At 44.2% G+C, this 19,057-nt stretch overlaps 1 long non-coding RNA gene across 1 annotated transcript in view; it reads left to right on the top strand.

Annotated features, from left to right (window-relative positions):
* The window catches only part of LOC126106601 (uncharacterized), a 267,678-nt gene that overhangs the window by 248,272 nt on the left and 349 nt on the right, over positions 1 to 19,057 (top strand). The window lies entirely within an intron of this gene.

Genomic DNA, 19,057 nt, shown 5'->3' with positions numbered 1-19,057 from the left:
GTTATTCGGAAAGTGAGGAACGATCAGTCGCGAAATGAAATCCACAGTGAAAATCCGATGGACAGTTTCTCTACTATGCCCGTCGATCGCGTTACGTCGTTCTTTTTAGTTCTGAGCTCACAGGGATCACATAAAGCTACCTAGAACAATAGTGTCTCCCACCAAGTACGAGGGCCTGGAGAAACATTTCGCCTGAAGCTATGCAGCCAACATTACATAACTGTCGTGCGGTTTCTTCTTCAAGACTATTCTCAGCCGCATTGTGCAGGGGCAATGAAGATGCTCCTGTATCGTTTTCAATCGGAAAAGTTTGATTACCCACAATACAGTCCGTAATTGTCTCCCTCTGAGTTTCATATCTGCTCACATGAACTACCGGCTATGAAGACAACACTTTGGCACACACAACAAGGTGTAGGCCAGCGTAGAGAATTGGCGGAAAGCACTGGCGGCTGCCTTCTATAGCGAGGGTATTGGAAAGATGGTACAACGCTACAACAAACACTAACAAGGCGACCATCCATACTGTAAACCACGGATTTTGATGCGCTTCAAATATGTTGTAGAGGTACTTACCCAGAGTATCTGCCTATCCGGTTTTTTAGCGATGGGCCTTGGTTTTTGAGAAAATCGATTTTGGTTCATTGAGTGCTTTGTATACCCTTTACATATATTCCAAGCAAGTCAGCGTAGCGCAGCGATAAAACTTCACAGCTACCGCGATGGTGGTACTGTGTTCGAATCCTGGTCATGTACTTTTTTTTTCAAAATCGACCGCATTTTTCAATTTTATTTCAAAGAATATCAACAAACAGTGTAAGGTGTGCGAAATTATGAAGATATATTCAGTTATTAATTTTCTCTGTCACACAATATATGAAATGTCCCCTTAGAAAAATTATAAAAGACTGTGCTTCAACTGACACACAATATTTTTAGCGCAACGCAATCTGACTTTTAATAATCCATACAAAAGAATGGCCCTAACTAACAATAACCTATACCTTTCATGAATCACTTAATCTGACTTTTAATAATCCCTACAAAAGAATGGCCCTAACTAACAATAACCTATACCCTTCATGAATCACTTAACCTCACAAAAATCGTCGTTACTCAAACTACTGCAATACAGAGAGCGCCAATACTGCCAGCTAAATAAAAGATTCTAACTACTGAAGGCACTAACTACTGACAGGCATAGTTAGCAAATGAAAGATTTTGATAGAGAACAAACAATGTATTTACCCTTTTTTTTCTTTTTGGTCATCAGTCTACTGACTGGTTTGATGCGGCCCGCCACGAATTCCTTTCCTGTGCTAACTTCTTCATCTCAGAGTAGCACTTGCAACCTACGTCCTCAATTATTTGCTTGACGTATTGCAATCTCTGTCTTCCTCTACAGTTTTTGCCCTCTACAGCTCCCTCTAGTACCACGGAAGTCATTCCCTCATGTCTTAGCAGATGTCCTATCATCCTGTCCCTTCTCCTTACCAGTGTTTTCCACACATTCCTTTCCTCTCCGATTCTGCGTAGAACCTCCTCATTCCTTACCTTATCAGTCCACCTAATTTTCAACATTCGTCTATAGCACCACATCTCAAATGCTTCGATTCTCTTCTGTTCCGGTTTTCCCACAGTCCATGTTTCACTACCATACAATGCTGTACTCCAGGCGTACATCCTCAGAAATTTCTTCCTCAAATTAAGGCCGGTATTTGATATTAGTTGACTTCTCTTGGCCAGAAATGCCTTTTTTGCCATAGCGAGTCTGCTTTTGATGTCCTCCTTGCTCCGTCCGTCATTGGTTATTTTACTGCCTAGGTAGCAGAATTCCTTAACTTCATTGACTTCGTGACCATCAATCCTGATGTTAAGTTTCTTGCTGTTCTCATTTCTACTACTTCTCATTACCTTCGTCTTTCTCCGATTTACTCTCAAACCATACTGTGTACTCATTAGACTGTTCATTCCGTTCAGCAGATCATTTAATTCTTCTTCACTTTCACTCAGGATAGCAATGTCATCAGCGAATCGTATCATTGATATCCTTTCACCTTGTATGTTAATTCCACTCCTGAACCTTTCTTTTATTTCCATCATGGCTTCCTCGATGTCCAGATTAAAGAGTAGGGGCGAAAGGCTACAGCCTTGTCTTACACCCTTCTTAATACGAGCACTTTCGTTCTTGATCGTCCACTCTTATTATTCCCTCTTGGTTGTTGTACATATTGTATATGACCCGTCTCTCCCTATAGCTTACCCCTACTTTCTTCAGAATCTTGAACAGCTTGCACCATTTTATATTGTGGAACGCTTTTTCCAGGTCGACAAATCCTATGAAAGTGTCTTGATTTTTCTTTAGCCTTGCTTCCACTATTAACCGTAACGTCAGAATTGCCTCTCTCGTCCCTTTACTTTTCCTAAAGCCAAACTGATCGTCACCTAGCGCATTCTCAATTTTCTTTTCCATTCTTCTGTATATTATTCTTGTAATCAGCTTCGATGCATGAGCTGTTAAGCTGATTGTGCGATAATTCTCGCACTTGTCAGCTCGTGCCGTCTTCGGAATTGTGTGGATGATGCTTTTCCGAAAGTCAGATAGTATATCGCCAGACTCATATATTCTACACACCAACGTGAATAGTCGTTTTGTTGCCACTTCCCCCAATGCTTTTAGAAATTCTGATGGAATGTTATCTATCCCTTCTGCCTTATTTGACCGTAAGTCCTCCAAAGCTCTTCTAAATTCCGATTCTAATACTGGATCCCCTATCTCTTCTAAATCGACTCCTGTTTCTTCTTCTATCACATCACACAAATCTTCACCCTCATAGAGGGTGCTATGGGAGATATTCTCCTGAGCTTGAATGGGATCTGTGCTGGTAGTCGAAGCTACGCTGACACTTACCAACCACATGCACGTCTTGATGCCTGATGTCTTCCTCTTCCCCGACGGTGACATCATCTTCCAGCAGTATAAAATCCGTGGCTCGGAGCCAGAACCGTGTTTCAGTGGTTTGAGGAGCATTATCGTGAACTCACGTTGATGTCGCGGCGACTAAATTCTCCTGACGTAAATCCTATGGAACCCATCTGCGTGCCGGCCGTGGTGGCCGTGCGATTCTGGCTCTGCAGTCTGGAACCGCGGGACTGCTACGGTCGCAGGTTCGAATCCTGCCTCGGGCATGGATGTGTGTGATGTCCTTAGGTTAGTTAGGTTTAAGTAGTTCTAAGTTCTAGGGGACTGATGACCTAAGATGTTAAGTCCCATAGTGCTCAGAGCCATTTGAACCATTTGAACCATCTGGGTCGACATCGGGCTTCGTCATCTCGTCCGGAATCAGCTGCTCGTTATTCACTCGAATTACATACCCCCACAAACCCATCAACAAACTGTGGCATCCCTGAAGCGCAGAATCAGTGATATATTCGGTTCCAATGACAGACAAACAAGCTATTAAGCAGGTAGTTATAATGTTTTGCCTCATTAGTGCGTGTGTGTGTGTGTGTGTGTGTGTGTGTGTGTGTTTGTGTGTGTGTGTGTGTGTGTGTGTGTGTGTGTGTGTGCGTGTGTGTGTGTTTGTGTATGTGCTGAATATTGAACTGGCGTTTGGAATGAAATCTCCATGCTATAATCGAAGCAGATCGCGATGTAAGTAATATGTTTACAATCAACGTATATATTGTATGCGAATCATGGGTGTACATGTGGATGAGTGATGCAGTATGTATCGTAGATCGGCTAACGTTGCACATATATATGAAAAAAATTCGCATAATGTATATGTTTACCTCGTTTTTCCTGCACTCATATGGTTCAAATGGCTCTGAGGACTATGGGACTTAATTTATAAGGTCATCAGTCCCTTAGAACTTAGAACAACTTAAACGTAACTAACGAAAGGACATCACAAACATCCATGCCCGAGGCAGGATTCGAGCCTGCGACCGTAGCGGTCGCGCGGTTCAAAACTGTAGCGCCTAGAACCGCTCGGCCACCACGGCCGGCCACTGCACTCAAAGCTGTTTCGTTGTTAGAGAGTCACTGTTGCACTTCTTTCTCGTAGACTGGTTATGGCGGACTTCATCAGCGTGCCACGCAAAGAATCGTATCCATAGCTAGGTTTCATTGAAGGAGAGCACAAAGCTTATAGCTGAGTCATTTGCTGCGCTACTGAAAGAATATACCTATATGTAAACGAAGCAAATTTGCTGATGTAGTTTGTCGGAAAACGTTTTACTCGCAACGTAAGATGTAAAACGCTACATATTTCAGATTCGTATTTTTTTTGGGTACGGAGTTTTTCTCAAACGATCGCTGGCGACCTATTTGCTTAAAATATTTGATTATTTCTAACTGTAAGTCACACAATGTAATCTGATGATGAGGCGGATATCTTCTCGTTGTTCGTCACACACTGAGGTGACAAAAAATCGTGGGATGGGGATGTGGACACATACAGATGGCGGTAGTATCAGCAACACAAGGTATAAAAGGGCAGTGCATTGGCGGAGTTGTCATTCGTACTCAGGTGATTCATGTGGAAAGGTTTCCGACGTCATTACAGCAGTATGACGGTTAGTTAGTTAGGTGGTTGCGTGTTCCAGTCGCACGCTACGGTAGCCGTTATGATGTGGAACGTGTCAAGTGCAGAAGAAATGCACATATGAAACACGATTTTTTTTTCAAGGAGATATGATTTCAATTTATTTTTGAAGCTATTACTGCTGTCTGTCGGAGTTAACAGACTTCGAACGTGGAATGTTAGTAGGAGCTAGACGCATGACACATTCCATTTCGGAAATCGTTAGGGAATTCAGTATTCCGAGATCTACAGTGCCAAGAATGTCCCTAAATTGCAGGCATTATCTCTCAGCACAGACAACGCAGTGCCAGACGGACTTCACTTAACAACTGAGTGAAGGGGCGTTTGCGTAGAGTTGGCAGTGGTAACAGACAAGCAATACTACATGAAATAACAGCGGAAATCAATGTGGGATGAACGACAGTGCGGCGTAATCTGGCGTTAATGGGCTACGGCAACAGGCGACCGATGCGAGTGCCTTTGCTAACAGTAAGACATCGCCTGCGGCGCCTCTCCTGGGCTCGGTGCCTTGACGACTGGAAAACAGTGACCTGGTCGGGTGAGTCCACATTTCAGTTGGTCAGAGCTGAGGATAGGTTTCGAGTGCTGTGCAAGAAAAAAAATGGTTCAAGGGGCTCTGAGCACTATGGGACTTAACATCTGAGGTCATCAGTCCCCTAGAGCTTAGAACAACTTAAACCTAACTAACCTAAGGACATCACACACATCCATGCCCGAGACAGGATTCGCACCTGCGGTCGTGCGGTTCCAGACTGAAGCGCCTAGAACCGCTCGGCTACAACGGCCGGCGAGTGTGGCGCAGACCGCAAGAAGCCACGAAGGAAGTTATCAACAAGGCACTGTGCACAGTGATGGTAACTCCACAATGGTGTGGGCTGTACGTGGAATGCACTGGGTCCTCTGGCCCAACTGAACCGTTCATTGACGAGAAATGGTTACGTCACCTTACTTGGAGACGATTTGCAGCAATTCATGGCTTTCAAGTTTCCAAACAACGATGGAATTTTTTATGGATGACAACACGCCATATCACGAGGCTGCTGTTGTTCAGCGTTCGTTTGAGGGGCATTCTAGACAGTTAAGAGCGAATGACCTGGCCACCCGGATCGCCCGACACGAATCCCGTCGACCATTAATAGGACTTGATCGAGAGGTCAGTTCGTGCACAAAATCCGGCATCGGCAACATTTTCGCAATTATACAGGGTGAAAAGTATTTAAACCGACAAATTCTGAGAGGTTGCAGGGGACATCAAAACAAATATTTGTCCCTAATATCATTTTTTCCTACGAGAAGTATTTAAACCGTTGGAGGCCGTATTACGCTCTTCAGTTGTTAGAGGCCGTATTACGATCTTCAGTTGTTAGAGGGCGTATTACGCTCTTCACTTGTGGGCAACTGCTCTCCACCAGTGTAGTAGTGCATTGTCTCGGTTTACTAATGAAGCGATACACCTGGAGTGAGTACATTGACATGCTTGGTGCGTACTACGTAGCGCACCACAAAAGACGAGCTGCACAGCGGGTTTATCAACAACAGTATCCTAATCGCCGTATCCCACATCATGCGACCTTTCCTGCTGTGTACCAACGTCTGCGTGAGACCGGGTCATTTACCAGATTACAGGGACGCTGTCGCACGGTAAGAACGTTGCAATTTGAGGAAGTTGTCTTGCAGCATGTGGAGGGGGATCCATCAATCAGCACTCGTGCAATTGCACGTAACATGGGGACGAATCAGATGAATGTAAGAACAGTCCTTCGAGAGCAATTGTTACGTCCATTTCACTTACAGCGTGTCCAAAACCTAGAATCAGTTGATTATTCACCCAGAGCACAGCTTTCGCAGTGGTACCTGGGACACTGTGAAATGCATCCTACATTTCCATTCTCTGTGTTGTTTACCGATGAAGCAACGTTCGGGCGTGATGGAGTATTCAACATGCACAATTCGCATGTTTGGAGTGAGGATAACCCACATGCCACAGTTACTAGCGCTCATAAAGCGCGGTTCTTCGTTGATGTGTGGGTCGGTGTTGTTGGGGACTGTTGAACTGGTCAGGATCTGCTACCTAGGCCATTAAATGGCAGGCAATATTACAATTTTCTCCCCAGAGCATTGCCAGAATTGCTTGAAAACGTCCCGCTCCCTACAAGACAACGCATGTGGTTCCAACATGACGGGGCGCCGGCACATTTCAGTCGTCGTGCGCGTCGATTCCTGGACCGACGGTTTCCAGAAACATGGATTGGCAGGGGTGGTCCTGTACCATGGCCTGCTCGATCCCCAGCTATGTCCCCTCTGGACTTTTTTGTTGGTTTCATTAATTTGTCGCCAGAGAAATCATCCCCTACCGGTTTAAATACTCCTCATAGGAAAAAATGACATTAGGGAAAAATATTTGTTTTGATGTCCCCTACAACCTCCCAGAGTTTGTCGGTTTAAATACTTTTCAGCCTGCAGACGGCTATAGTGGCAGCATGACTCAGTATTTCTGCAGGGGACTTCCTTCGACTTGTCGAGTCCATGCCACGTCGAGCTGCTGGCACTACGCCGGGCAAGAGGAGGTCCGACGCCATATTAGGAGGTGTCCCATGAGTTTTGTCATCTCAGTACAAAGCGGCCAAGACGCTGAATCTGTGTCTGCTGCTGCTATTACAAATGACTGTTTTACCATTCATTCTCAGTTTGTGGGACAATAACGCCTGTAAATTGTAAATAAATAGCTGTTTTATTTAGTATGATGTTTAATGTGTAATATTGCACCCTATAACGTAGTGAAGAGGAATGAGTCATTTTACAGTTTACAGAAATGGCCGCATACTGACACTGTACAGATGATTTCGGATAACACAAAGCGATATTTACTTTAACACATTGAGTGCGAAGCTGGTTTTGCTAGTGTTTCTGTTGAGGCTGTAGTCACACGTAATGGCGACCACTTCACGTGTGTTGAGTTAGCATACAAACGGGCGCGTAATGCTGCCCCTGCCGTAGCGGCAACCCACACGACGACCTTACAATGTTTGCCACCTACCACACAGGCGTTACCGTAGAAAAAATTCTCTGGGTAGCTGCCGCCAAGGCGTATAACGGAATGTAAGTGCACCAGTTGGCGGCTGTTGAGTTGGTGTATTAACGGGCGTTGTATGGCAAGAAGAAAACCACTAAGGGACGACCAGTTAGAGAAAGCGACAGTTATTCAGGGAGTAACAAGTTTCACAGCGATTATTTCAAAAAGTTTGTTGCCTTTTGAGGCAAATCCGAAAGTGATAATTCGTTCAGTAATTCGTTCAATAATTGATCAAACTACGCGGTTTGAACCTCGAGGCAACCAGCCGAACATCTTGCATTTTACGAGTGCCCGCGGTACGAAAATGAGCAACAGTGTAAAAAAGTCGAAAAAATTTTGTGGGCTTTTTGTCACAGATTAAATGTTCGAACACATCAGTGAAAAAAGTAGTAGTTAGGCTATACACAGGTTTGAATGAATGGGTGCCAAAAAACAAGGATAAAATAAAGCGGTTGTTTGGATTGATTTTGTTGATAAGCTTGGTGAAACTTCGATCCACACATTTGTATTGTTCTCAGGATCTAGTGCTTCTTCAAACATTCCCGCGAAAGTCAGAGAACAGAAATCGTTTCGAATTTGTGATGAGAACGCTGGATTTCGCAGATATTACAAAAGCTGGAACATCAGATCGTCTCCAAAAGTTCAGCTCATCGTCGCCGTACTGAAAAAGTATTTTAAAAAAAATATGACCTTGCCGAACTACTCTGTAGCGACGAGTATGTAATACCATTATGAGGACGAATTATATTCAGGTAATACTTCAAGACAAAAGGGACAAAATTACGGCATTAGAATGTATAACTGTGCTGCCATAATTGATACTGCTACAAAAATGGTTCAAATGGCTCTGAGCACTATGGGACTTAACTCCTGAGGTCATCAGTCCCATAGAACTTAGAACTACTGAAACCTAACTAACCTAAGGACATCACACACATCCATGCCCCTTGTCCGCCGCTCGTGGTCTCGCGGAAGCGTTCTCGCTTCCCGAGCACGGGATCCCGGGTTCGATTCCCGGAGGGGTCAGGGATTTTCACCTGCCTCGAGATGACTGAGTGTTTGTGTTGTCCTCATCATTTCATCATCATCCAGGAAAGTGGCGAAATTGGACTGAGCAAAGGTTGGGAAATTGTACGGGCGCTGATAACCACGTAGTTGAGCGCCCCACAAACCAAACATCATCATCACCACATCCATGCCCGAGGCAGAATTCGAACCTGCGATCGTAGCGGTCGCGCGATTTCAGACTGAGATAGTGCTACAGTTTTAGAATTTAAGGCCTAGTATCTGACGAAGAAAATGCCACAGCTTTGGTTGGTATTCATCCCTAAATCGCAAAGGAATTGCCGAAGAAATTGTAATGTCCAAATTGAAACGCGCGACGTCTTAGCAAAAGAGAATAGTATTACGATCCTGAAATGGATAGGCAGAAGAGACGTTTTGGTTCCTTTCAACAAACATTCTAATGAAATGGAAAACGTGAGTAGCAAAACAAGTAATAATTACCGAAAGCCAAAAGTTCTTACTAGATATAATAACGGAAAAATTGCTATTTACCTTTCTGAACAGTTCAGTGCGCTTGCAGTCCATTGAAAATCACAGTAAAATAGTATCGAATTTTTTTAACACCGCTGTTGTCGAAGTGATATGTATATCACGATGTGACGGTAAGGAAAACGTCAATCACAATATTTCGAAAACAGTTGGCAGATATCCTCTCACGGCATTCACATGAAGGAACTCCAAATAGTGTCGATAGAAGAAGAAGCAAACACCTGCTGGAAACAAATGGGGGGAAGGGGCATGAAGTGCGTGGATATTGTTGTGAATGTTTTAAGACAAACGCAAAAGCGTTTACTCGTAGAGCAGCTAGAAATTATCTAATCAGGCTGTTACCTTTTGTAACAGGTGCAAATCTAAACCCCATCTTTGTACTGAATCTTCTAATAAACATCATTAAAATTATAACTTATTTTTTTAACTTGATACTGCCGTCCCCATGCGCTCATGTCGTACAGGCGAAAACTACGCTGTCAGTGTTCACGGACTAACGTCGTCTGAAAGGTGTACCCATTTGAAGGTTTTCAGTGCCGCATTTGGCCACTGAAATGAACCAGTTGTAACAGGTAAAAGCTTGTGCCGGACCGGAACTCAAACCCGGATCTCCCGCTTAACGCGAGCGGTTCCCATCGAACGCAACAGGTCGGCTGGGAATTTGGGTCAGATGGGAAGTGTGTTCAGATGACAGAGGCAGTTAACTCGACCCCTCGCGGCAGATCCGGATTCGAGCCCCCGTCCAGTACAAGTTTTCACCTGTTACGACTGATCCATTTCAATGCCCAGATGTGGCTGACGTCATTGAAAACCAGTGGATAAGTATTTGTGCGGTCTCTGTACTGCAAAAGTGTCTTTTCTTTCGGATAGAGATACCACTTATATACTCTCTTAGACAATAAAGAAACGATGCACCACGAAGGAATTATCCTAATGGGGTGAAAATCGGAAGATGTGATTTACATCAACATCTACGTGATTACCCTGCTGTTTACAATTAAGTGCCTGGCAGAGGGTTCAATGAACCATGTTCAAGCTGTCTCTCTACCCTTCCACTCTTGAACAGAGCGCGGGGAAAACGAGCGCTCAGATTTTTCTGTGCGAGCCCTGATTTTTCTTATTTTATCGTCATGATCATTTCTCCCTATGTAGGTGGGTGCCAACAGAATGTTTTCGCAATCGGAGGAGAAAACTGGTGATTCAGATTTCGTGAGAATATCCCGTCGCGACGAAAAACGCCTTTGTTTTAATGATTACCACTCCAGTTCACGTATCATGCCTTGTCACTATCTCCCCTATTTCGCGATAATACAAAAAGAGCTGCCCTTCTTTGTACTTTTTCGATGTCATCCGTCAGTCCCACCTGATACGGATCCCACACCGAACAGCAATACTCCAGAATAGGGCGGACAAGTGTGCTTTAAGCAGTCTCTTTAATAGACCTGTTGTACCTTCTAAGTATTCTGCCAATTAATTGCCGTGGTTTGTTTGCTCTACCCACAATATTATCTAAGTGATCGTTCCAGTTCGTTGCGATTGAAATCCCTAAGTATTTAGTTGAATTTACAGCCTTCAGATTTGTGTGACTTATCGCGTAATCGAAATTTAACTGATTTCTTTTAGTACTCATGTGAATAACTTCACACTGTTCTTTATTCAGGGTGGCACCATACAGATATCTTACCTAAATCATTTTGCAAGTCGTTTTGATCATCTGATGACTTTACAAGACGGTAAATTACAGCATAATCTGCAAAAAATCTAAGATGGCTACACAGATTCTCTCTTATGTCGTCAGTATAGATAAGGAACAATAGAGGGCCTATAACACTGCCTTAGGGAACGCCGGAAATTACTTCTGTTTTACTGGATGACTTTCCGTCTGTTACTACGAACTGTGACCTTTCTGACAGCAAATCAAGAATCCAGTCGCACAACTGAGGCGATACTCCGTAGGCACGCAGTTTGGTTAGAAGACGCTTGTGAGGAACGGTGTCGAAAGCCTTCTGGAAATCTAAAAACATGGAATCAATTGGACATCCCCTGTCGATAGCACTTATTACTTCATGAGTATAAAGAGCTAGTTGTGTTTCACAAGAACGATATTTTCTGAATCCGTGCTGACTATGTGTCAATAAATTGTTTTATTCGAGGTACTTCATAATGTTCGAATACAGTATATGTTCCAAAACCCTACTAGAAATCGAAGTTAGTGATATAGGCTTGTAATTCAGCGGACTACTCCTACTTCCATTTTTGGGTATGGGTGTGACGAGCAATTTTCCAGTCTTTAGGTACGTATCTTTCTGTGAGCGACTGGTTGTATATAATTGCTAAATATGGAGCTATTTTATCAGCATACTCTGAGAGGAACCTGACTGGTATAAAAGGCCTTGCCTTTATTAAGTGATTTAAGCTGCTTTGTTACACCGAGGATATCTACTTCCATGTTTCTCACCTTGGCAGTTGTTCTTGATTGGAATTCAGGAATATTTACTTCCTCTTCTTTGGTGAAGTACAGACAAACAAATGATTACATTTTCAGAACAGCTGGATGATTTATTCAAAAGAAAAAGCTTCAGTAATTGAATTCTGTAGAATTGGCGCATTAGATCGTCTAAATCCCGAGCTGGTCAGAGCCCCGCCCATAATGCTCCAAAAGTTCACAATTGGGGAGAGATCCGGCAACCTTTTTTGGCCAAGACAGTTTGCCAAGCATGGAGACGAGCAGTAGAAACTCTCGTCGTGTGCGGGCGAGCGGTCCGCAGCTCGAGGTCGTGCGGTAGCGTTCTCGCTTCCCGCGCCCGGGTTCTCGGGTTCGATTCCCGGCGGGATCAGGGATTTTCTCTGCCTCGTGATGGCTGGGTGTTGTGTGATGTCCTTAGGTTAGTTAGGTTTAAGTAGTTCTAAGTTCTAGGGGGCTGATGACCGTAGCTGTTAAGTCCCATAGTGCTCAGAGCCATTTGAACCATTTGCGGGCGAGCGTTATCTTTCTGAAACTTAAGTACAGGATGGCTTGCCGTGAAGGACGACAAAACGGGGCGTAGAATATTGTCGACGCACTGCTGTGCTGTACCGGCCGGTGTGGCCGAGCGGTTCTAGACGCTTCAGTCCGGGACCGCGCTGCTGCTACGGTCGCAGGTTCGAATCCTGCCTCGGGCATGGATGTGTGTGATGTCCTTAGGTTAGTTAGGTTTAAGTAGTTCTAAGTTCTAGGGGACTGATGACCGTAGCTGTTATGTCCTATAGTGCTAAGAGCCATTTGCATTTTTGCTGTGCTGTAATGGTGCCCGGGATGACAACCAAACGTGTCCTGCTATCAAAAGAAATCCAACACCAGACCATCACACGTGGTTGTCGGACCGCATGGTTGGCGACAGCTTGGTATTCCACTGCTGTCTGGGGCGTCCCCAGACACGTCGTCGTTGGTCATACGGGCTCATTTCGAAGCGAGACTCATCACTGAAGACAACTATACTTCAGGAAATGAGATTCCAGGCCGAAACCGTGTCTGGAGATGCCCCGAACAGTGGTGGGATGCCGACCTAACTGTCGTCCGCCGTACGACCCGATAACCAAGAGTTGTCTAAAATGAATTTTTTCAACTTACTACCAAATTTAACTCTGGTATCTGCTTGACGTTTGACGCCAATGAGAAAGTTACCAAAGATTCTGATAGCAGGGTTATTGACCCCCTTTCCGAGCTGAAGTCAGTTTTAATGAAAGGTATCGAAGGCCAGGTTCTGACCATCGTTGTGATTATAGATACCATTTTTGCTTCTTAATTCTAATGAATTATTTGTAAAAAAAATTCATGAGAGAAAAGACGTGTACATACTGCCATGCTCTAGTTAACATACAGCGTTAACTCCATAGTAGAAGCAGTCTACAAGATGATCGAGAGTGAGCACCGCATATTATGCTTAGGGTATGCTTTTATGCAATGAATTTCTTTCTTAATAAGGTACTCCACAGTACAATTACCTGTGACATTAGCCAGCCGCTGTGGCCGAGCGGTTCTAGGCGCTTCAGACCGGAACCGCGCTGCTGCTATACGGTTGCAGGTTCGAAACCTGCCTCGGGCATGGATGTGTGTGATGTCCTTAGGTTAGTTAGGTTTAAGTAGTTCTAAGTTCTAGGGGATTCTGGAGAGTGCCCTGAACACTTAGTTTAGAGATGTTGTTTTGTGACAGAACAATGTTCAGACACAGCGGCCGCACGTCTGCTTCTTAACACTGTCTGCTCACAACTGACTCGTCTGCACATCTGTTGTTTACAATTGTTAGTTCACGCCGCCACCGTAATCACTGCGCTGACGTCGCTTATACACCAGGAATAAAATCAGTCTCTGTTCTTGCTAGACTGTCGGTGCACACCAAAACTGAGCTATGTACCTGCCAACTAACATGAAAGTTAATTACGTCACTTTATTGTTTCGAGGTGATACTTATAAAATTGTGACTACCCCTGGCAAATGGAGATGTAGGCGTAGAAGCGGTGCCACGTCGCAAACCACCGAGGTGTGAGATGGGAGTGCTAGTTTACTGCGGAAAAACCGAACAGTTAACTCCCATGGCAGTATTTGGTTGTGAATAAACGGGTATAACAGCTACTTTTATTCTTTACTGATAACGCGGTATAAAAGCGAAATAGCAATTTCGCATAGCAACAGCGTTAAAATTCTTGGTTTTTAAATGAAACGCTTTTTACAACTGATTAGGAAGTTCTGTTGGTTAACAAGATTGGCATCGTCTTTGAATGATACTTTTACTGATGACGGGAGTCACCTTACAGATCAACACATTATACGGGGTGTTCAAAAAGTCTCTCCGCAGTGCCGTATGATTGTTAGCCGCGCGTGCCGTATGCCGCAGTGAATGTACCGAAATGAAACTCAGTTAATTTATTGAATATTCATTTTTACTTACAAATTTTCACGTTAAATGTTGAAAGTTTCCCCCCCCCCCCCTTGTTGAATGCACAATTCAACTGGTCTAATCATGTTTCCAAATAGAAGCTATAACGTTTCTTCTGTAACAGAAGCAGTGAAAGTGGATATTGCAGTTTTCGATTCATCGATGGATTTTGGACGGTTTTTACAGACAGTTCCTTGCGCTGCACCCCAGAAGAAAAAGTGAGGTGGTGTTACGTCAGGCGATCGTTGAGACCAAAGTCCCTGTGAAATTATTCGACCACCAAAAACATCAGCAAGCAGTGACATTGAAACGCGAGGTGTATGCGCGGTTGCACCACCTTGTTGAAAATAACCGTTCATTATTTCGCTTGAACACAAGTTCTATGAAAGGTACAGAATATCACTGCAGTATCGTTGTGCGTTTACTGTTTTGTTGAAAAATATGGGACCCACAGTCCGACGTCTAGAAATTGCACCCAAACTTCTATTTTCACAGAATGAAGTGGTTCCTCACGAATACACAATGCATTTGCAGTACTCCACATACGAGAATTTTGCGAGTTCATGTACCCGGATAAATGAAACCACTCATCAGTGAAAAACATCTCATTAAGAAAATCTCTTCCATTTTGTTGAACGAAATTTTTGAACCATTGAGAATAATGCAGTTTCTTGCCATGATCAGTATTTTTCAGTTCTTGCACGACTGTTACTTTGTATGAGAAAAGTTCTAATTTTTTCCTTACAGCTGTGTGGACCGTTCGGACACTAACATCAATTTCCTGGGCGAGTTTTCTTACTGACTTGTTCGGACTCATGGACATTTTATCGGAAATATCGAGTAGTTTATCCTCAGACAAAACGCTAGGACGACCACTTCTCGGTGCATCTGTCACTGAACCCGTACTTCGAAATTTGTTAATCAGATGTCGCACAGTATGGCGATGTGGGAGTGTTGTCTCTGGGAAAACTGAATTAAATGTTTGACGAACTGAAACTGTGTATTTACCGCCAGCTTTGAACACTTGTCCGACTAAAAACACACGTTCCTCAATGGTTAGCATTTTAACAGTAAAAAAAATACGAAACGAACGAACAAAGTAATAAATAGTCCATTACATTTCTGGCATACAGCCGCGCAAATAAAATTTACTCCACTGATATTTCAGTCTTGTGACTCACTCTGAGGATGGCAGGACGATACACGGCCGAAATATCAGTGGAGGAAATTTTATTTGCGCGACTGTATGCACGAAATTTAATGGACTATAGCAGTAACTTCCCGTACAAAGATAACGTTATGCATCTGGGATGGTTTACAACGAATTGTTTCCCCGAGGTTAGCCATCCATGTTGACAAAAAATGGTTGAAATGGCTCTGAGCACTATGGGACTCAACATCTTAGGTCATAAGTCCCCTAGAACTTAGAACTACTTAAACCTAACTAGCCTAAGGACAGCACACACACCCATGCCCGAGGCAGGATTCGAACCTGCGACCGTAGCAGTCCCGCGGTTCCGGACTGCAGCGCCAGAACCGCTAGACCACCGCGGCCGGCTCCATGTTGACATTTATTGTCTACAAACGAGACATCTTGTAGACGTAGCCCAAGAATAACGACCAAGAAAACTGCGCGAAGTGATGCTACTCGAAGATAACGCCGGCGCGTATTCTGCTAGACTGACAAAAAGCTCTATACATGAGTTGGATCGGGAAGTCATTCCGCACCCATCTTATTCACTTGATCTTGCGCCTTCAGATTTTCACCTTTTCCGCTCTCTGTCGAAAAACCTTCAAGGAACTTCCTTTCCGGATTAAAAGCTCTCCTAATTTGGCTCGACTTGTCATTCGCCCCAGAACCACATGGTACCTGCGGTCGTGGAGTCGAAAAGTTACCCCAGCGTCGGCAGACGTGTTTGTGTGTGAATTCCTAAGGGACCAAACTGCTGAGATCATCGGGCTATAGACTTAAATACTACTTAAATTAACTTAAACTAACTTATACTAAGAACAACACTCACACACCCATGCCTGAGGGAGGACTCGAACCTCCAGGGAAAGGAGCCGCGCAATCCGTGATACGGCGACTCAATCCGCGCGGTCACTCAGCGCGGCAATCTGTTGTAAATAGTGAAGGAAAATATACAGGGTGTGCATAAAGTCCAGGAACACTTTCAATTATTTATTGCACAAGAATTAACATTGTACAGATGTCATTCATATTGCATTTTGAGGAGAAACTCTGAAAGATTTTTTTTTTTTCCAAACATACGATATGCGAACCATGAGTGACCCGACAGACGTCAATAGGGTAGTCGAATTCTCGCCATACACGTCCCAGCATGGCATCGTCGACTGTGGCAGTCGCTTCCCGTATTCCCTCCCGGAGCTCTGCTACATCACGTGGTACAGGCAGTACATACACCAGATCTTTAATGTGTCCCAACAGAAAAAAGTCAGACGGAGTGAGATCTGGTGATCGGGAGGCCGTTTCATGAACACAGCTGTCCCCTCCCGTAGCACGGCCGATCCATCGATGTGGCAGCTCCGTGTTCAGCTACCCACGAACTTCACGATGAAAATGGAGCGGAGCCCCATCCTGCTGAAAGATGAACGGAGAGTCTGACTGCATTTGAGGCATCAGCCATTACTGCAATATGTCAAGTAGGAATAGGCAGTGACAGTGCTCTGGGCGAAGAAGAATGGCCCGTACAGTTTTCGACGTGACAAGGCACAAAAAAGATTTAACTATGGCGAATCACGCTCAGATTCAATGCTTTCGTGTGGGTGCTTTGTACCCCAGATTCGACAATTATGCCTGTTCACTTTCCCATTAGTGTGAAAAGTGGCTTCGTCGCTAAAAATTAAGCGATCGACAATGCCATCCCCATCCTCTTTCAATTGTTGCAACTGCGAACAAAACTCAAAACGCTTGTCTTTGTCGTCGCCATTGAGCTTCTGCACTAGCTCCAGTTTGAATGGTTTCACAGACAGCGTCTGTCGCAGGACTTTCCACACTCTCATTGGAGCCATTTAGAGTTCACGGGATGCACGACGCACCGATTTCTTTGGGCTCCTTATGAATGTCTCTCGTACGCGCTCCACATTCACCGCATCCACACTGGGACATCAGCTTCTCTTTGCCGGGCACAAGCAACCCGTCGTAACGGATTTGTTGTGCCACTGGTAAATGGCCGTCCTTGTTGATGGTTCTAAACATCCGTTGAACAGCTGTAGCACACTTGTTTTTGTCGAACTCCAACACACAGAAAGCTCGCTCCGCACCTGAACTCGCCATGTTTGACTACATCTACACCTACATCTACTTCTACATCTACATCCATAGTCCGCACGCCACCTGACGGTGTATGGCAGGGGGTACTTTGAGTACCTCTATCGGTTCTCCCTTCTATTCCAGTCTCCTATTGTTCGTGGAAATAAGGATTGTCGGTATGCCTCTGTGTGGGCTCTAATCTCTCTGATTTTATCCTCATGGTCTCTTCGCGAAATTACATAAGACGGAGCAATATACTGGTTGACTCTTCGGTGAAGGTATGTTCTCGAAACTTCAACAAAAGCCTGTACCGAGCTACTGAGCGTCTCTCCTGCAAAGTCTTCCACTGCAGTTTATCTATCATCTCCGTAACGCTTTCGCGATTACAAAATGATCCTGTAACGAAGCGCTGCTCGCCGTTGGATCTTCTGTATCTCTTCTATCAACCCTATCTGGTACGGATCCCACACTGGTGAGCAATATTCAAGCAGTGGGCGAACAAATGTTCTGTAACCTACTTCCTTTGTTTTCGGGTTGCATTTCCTTAGGATTCTTCCAATGAATCTCAGTCTGGCATCTGCTTTACCGACGATCAACTTTATATGATCATTCCATTTTAAATCACTCCTAATACCTACTCCCAGATAATTCACAGAATTAACTGCTTCTAGTTCTTGTCCTGATATATTGTAGCTAAATGATAATCGATCTTTCTTTCTATGTATTCGCAGCACATTACACTCGTCTACATTGAGATTCAATTGCCATTCCCTGAACCATGCGTCAATTCGTCGCAGATCCTCCTGCATTTCAGTACAATTTTCCATTGTTACAACCTCTCGATATACTACAGCATCATCCGCAAAAAGCGTCAGTGAACTTCCGATGTTGTCCACAAGGTCATTTATGAATAGTGTGAGTAGCAACGGTGCTAGGACACTCCCCTGCGGCACACCTGAAATCAATCTTACTTCGGAAGACTTCTCTCCATTGAGAATGACATGCTGCGTTCTGTTATCTAGGGATTCTTCATTCCAATCGCACAATTGGTGTGATAGTCCATATGCTCTTACTTTGTTCATTAAACGACTGTGGCGAACTGTATTGAACGCCTTGTGGACGTCAAGAAACACGGCATCTACCTGGGAACCCGTGTCAATGCCCCTCTGACTCTCGTGGACGAATAGCGCGAGCTGGGTTTCACACGATCGTCTTTTTCGAAACCCATGCTGATTCCTACAGAGTAGATTTCTAGTCTCCAGAAAAGTCATTATACTCGAACATAATACGTGTTCCAAAATTCTGCAACTCATCGACGTTAGAGATATAGGTCTGTAGTCCTGCACATCTGTTCGACGTCCCTTCTTGAACGGGGATGACCTGTGCCCTTTTCCAATCCTTTGGAACGCTACGCTCTTCTAGAGACCTACGGTACACCGCTGCAGGGCCGAGTTCCTTCGCGTACTCTGCCAAACTACACTGTGGCGGTATACATGAAAAAAACTTTCAGACTTTCTCTTCAAAATGACGTATGTACAATGTTTGGCATTTGTGCCATAAATCATTGCAAGTGTTGCCGGACTTTATGTACACCCCTAGTCTTCTATTAATTTTTCTCAAAAAATTTCAC

Source organism: Schistocerca cancellata, chromosome 10, assembly GCF_023864275.1.
Source record: "Schistocerca cancellata isolate TAMUIC-IGC-003103 chromosome 10, iqSchCanc2.1, whole genome shotgun sequence".
Lineage (NCBI taxonomy): Eukaryota > Metazoa > Arthropoda > Insecta > Orthoptera > Acrididae > Schistocerca > Schistocerca cancellata.
The sequence above is the reverse complement of the archived record's forward strand: the minus strand, read 5'-3'. Positions and strand labels throughout refer to the sequence as shown.